Source organism: Leptinotarsa decemlineata, unplaced genomic scaffold (genome assembly GCF_025532065.1).
Source record: "Leptinotarsa decemlineata unplaced genomic scaffold, Ldec_3_MD MMD2_tig00000505_RagTag_RagTag, whole genome shotgun sequence".
NCBI lineage: Eukaryota > Metazoa > Arthropoda > Insecta > Coleoptera > Chrysomelidae > Leptinotarsa > Leptinotarsa decemlineata.
The window spans coordinates 9,277,684-9,281,461 of NW_027412549.1; the positions used below are offsets into that span (position 1 = coordinate 9,277,684).

General features: G+C 32.0%; 1 long non-coding RNA gene across 1 annotated transcript; it reads left to right on the forward strand.

Annotated features, from left to right (window-relative positions):
* The first annotated feature begins 3,206 nt into the window (after window positions 1–3,206).
* Window positions 3,207–3,778, forward strand: LOC141481902 (uncharacterized). Its single transcript, XR_012465231.1, has 2 exons — window positions 3,207–3,644; window positions 3,707–3,778. It is a non-coding gene; the product is annotated as an uncharacterized lncRNA (long non-coding RNA).

Genomic DNA, 3,778 nt, shown 5'->3' on the forward strand with positions numbered 1-3,778 from the left:
AGTTGACGCGTTCAAAAAAAATAAAGGGGCGGATATTAAAGAAATGCACTGTATAAAGATATGTAGATCATGCAAAGAAATAACTTTCAGACACAAACTGGAAGAAAAGCCTTCTCGAAACAGCTACTTTCATGAAAACATTGAATTACACGAAAGAAAAATAATTTCGAAACAACCAACTACATTTATATGAACATTGAATTATACAAAAACACTTTTTCCTATTCGGTTTGTACTCCAAACATTCGTAATGGAATTAAATCATCAGATATCATTCTCAGGATTGATACACAATATTGTAAATGGAATAGATAAAATTTCACTTACACTGTCATCCTCACTGGTGGATATCCAAAATTTCAACATTGACACCAAGTTTTCAGCTCGAATTATCATTCTCTTTTTTAGAAATGATATATATCTGTCGGTAACAAAAAAAATACAAACTTGAAATAAAAATGTGTTTCCGATTTTTTTATCATTTCTAGAAAGAAATATTTTGGGTTGAACAAATCAACGACGTTCTGTTTGTTAGGTTATGGCAGTAGTCATGATGCACTCCGTAGTCGTGAAATGAATTATTGAATAATCAAACTTTGTCCATAAAAATGTACTGTAGATTCAGTGTTTTCGTCAAAATATTCCACAAAGCGACGGTTTCAAGTGATCACATTATTGTTAAAATATTAGCTTTGCTAAAATGAAATCTCGGCAATCATCTCCTGGAAATGTCTACGTATCTCAATAAAAAAATTTTAAGTGTGTGGGAAATATTATTTTTGTTAGATTCATCACACAGCAAAGATTCCTATATTATTGAGAATTAGTGAGGAGTGTCCCCGTCAGCATAAAAAAGAAATATGCCATAATGAATATTTGTTTGCATTTCCTACCTCTCAGATTATCGTTTCCAGTGTCTTCTATAGAGTCTTTTCTAATATATAAGTTAACGTGGATGAAATCTGGGAAAAATATTAAAGTAAATTACGAACTTGTATATGTTACGTATATGAAGATACATGTTTTCGATATGAACAAAGTTATTATTCAAGGTCGAAGATTATAAGTAGAAGGCAATGTCAAGATAATGAAGATATGTGGTGATACTCTACGAGATAAATTACTTTCATTAATTGAATATCTGGTTATCAAGGTTTGGTGTTTGAAAATGATAACGTGTTCAAAGTGCCTTTTTAAAATATAATAATTTTTTCATACTTCAAATTGGTTGCATTTCCAACGAAATATATTTTTTTTACGATATGGTAATACAAGTACATCCAAAAACAAGCACTTTTCCCAATCACCAGGAATACATTACTCTTTTCGAAACGCGGTTTACCAAACAAGTTAGCGTCTTCTAGTCTGGGTCACAAGATCCTTTTTTTGGACCTGACAAGGGTACTGACAATTATGACCCAAGGCTCGTTCGATTCGGAATAACATCTAGCAATTTTTTGAAAAATTCCAATAGGGGCCTACTTCTCCGAACTGTATCACCAATATTTATAATTTTAATTTATAGGCGAAAATAGCGCTAAAAGCGGGCGATGCGCGTCCCGCATCATTATGTAACTTTACACAATAAGAATACGAATAAATTTGAATATTAAAAAAAATTGCATTGCTTCAATTGAATTTTTCACTTTTTAACGTCTCTAATTAATAACAAAGTGGAAAATCAATTTTTTTTATGGATTTTCGTTCATTCAAGTAGCTAAAGGATATGTGAATTTTCATTTCTCACGATGATACTTAATGGGTTAAAATAATTTTTATTGCTCAAAGGTCAAAGGTCAGCGCGTGCAAGACGCGCATCGCCCGCTTTTAGCGCTATTTTCGACTCTAAATTAAAATTATAAATATTGGTGATAGAGTTCCGAGAGGTGGGACTTTTTTCAGAAAAATTCCTCCTTTTTGAAGATTTGAAAATATCTTCAATATTTTCCGAGATATTTGCGAAAAATCAAACCCCCTTTATTTACTTAATTGTTCCGAATCGAATGAGCCCTGGATCATAATTTTCAGTGACCTTGGACAGAAGTTCCAAAAAAAGGATATTGTGACCCAGACTATTCAGAAGATGAAAAAAACTCTCTATATGAATAGAGACCTCATCGAGAAAAATATTGTATTTCTGGTAATTGGGAAGAGTGCTTGTTTTTGGATACATTCTTCATTTAATACGAGTGAATAATAATAATAATAATAATGTTGAGTTACTTGGTTATCTAGGTATATTTCCACGATTAATTAGACAGAAAAACTGATCGGCGATATTTCTTCAACTGGCAACATTTCTGCGGAAAATTCTTAGGGCCGTTACATTTACATTTGAGTTGATGAGAATGAAATATGCCATGAAGGTTAAAATTACAAAAATGTAGAGAAATATAGAGAAACTATATTCATGAGTAAACATGTAAAAAATGTCAGTGTTGAATCTAAAATATTTAAATGAAAATTTTGAAGAATAATACATAACAAATATTTTTTCCAAATATAAATAGAATCAGCTAAAAATACAATAAATTCATAGTTGAACAACACGTTCAAATTATATTAAAACAATACTCATTCATCTGTTCTTTGATTCAAAATGAAATGTTTTCAGTTTCTGAAATATGACGTGGCTTTGGATTCCGTAGAATCATTTTTGTGCGTGAATACTCAAGCCCAGTCAGACCCTCCAGAAGTGGGTTGATGTTTTATCATTACAGTTCTATACATGCCGCTCATATTATTTCGAAAATACGTGTTCAGATTCACACTCGTATCAGCCTTGAGCATGTGAATTAGTCCAAGAATTTTTTTTTCCATTTTTGCTAGCATCAATCTTGCAAATCAAACCAAAATTATACGTATACATAGCTATTCACTTAATTTTTTCTCAGTTCGGCTCAAAACAATTATTATCATATCTCAGTATTAATCAAAATTTATATCTATTACGTTCCTGACGAAGGAGGAAAGTTGGTAACAAACTTGTGATATGAAGTAGGGTTCATCTGTCCATTTGGTCTTGAAAATGAACCTATATAACATCTCTAGACATGAAAAAAATATACAGGGGAGATATGCTTGAGATGGCATACTTTTTTCCATACTAGTAGCACCTTGAAGTTATAGAATTGGTAAGGAGTGAAATGCACACTTAATACACTTATTTATTGGAACATAACTTTATTACTCCGAAAAACTTTGTAGCGTAACTTCCCTACCGCTCGTGATTTCATAAAGTAATATGTTTTCGTTTTTAGTTTGTCCTCGTTTGTCATTTATACTCACTGTATCATGTTTGTTTACATCTTTTCGTTATCGACGTTAACCTATTTTTCATTTCATTCCGGTGTAAATGCTAGGGATTAGGGATCTGTATTGACAGAATTATCAACATAGTTTGGCTTGGCCTATTCGCGTGGAGATGGCGCTGTCAATAGCTTTCTCGGTATAATTAGAACTCGTTTTTCTTACACATTTCTTTATTTGAAAAAGTATTGTGGTAAAAAGTTCAGGAACGTTGGATCCATCTGCAAGTGGACTCGTTCTAGTTGATTTCGTGTATTGGAACTGCAAATAAGTTTTTCTGGAACCTTAGCGGTATTTGGAAAGGGAATTAATTTGAACTTTTCTGCCTGGTCTAGGTATGTAATATATCGAGCTAAACTTTAGGCATATTATTTATATTCTTGATTTTATTCTATAGAAACTTAGTCGTATTTTCAACGCAATCTGTCATACAACCGATCAACTGGGAATAAAACCTTTTTAACCCGAA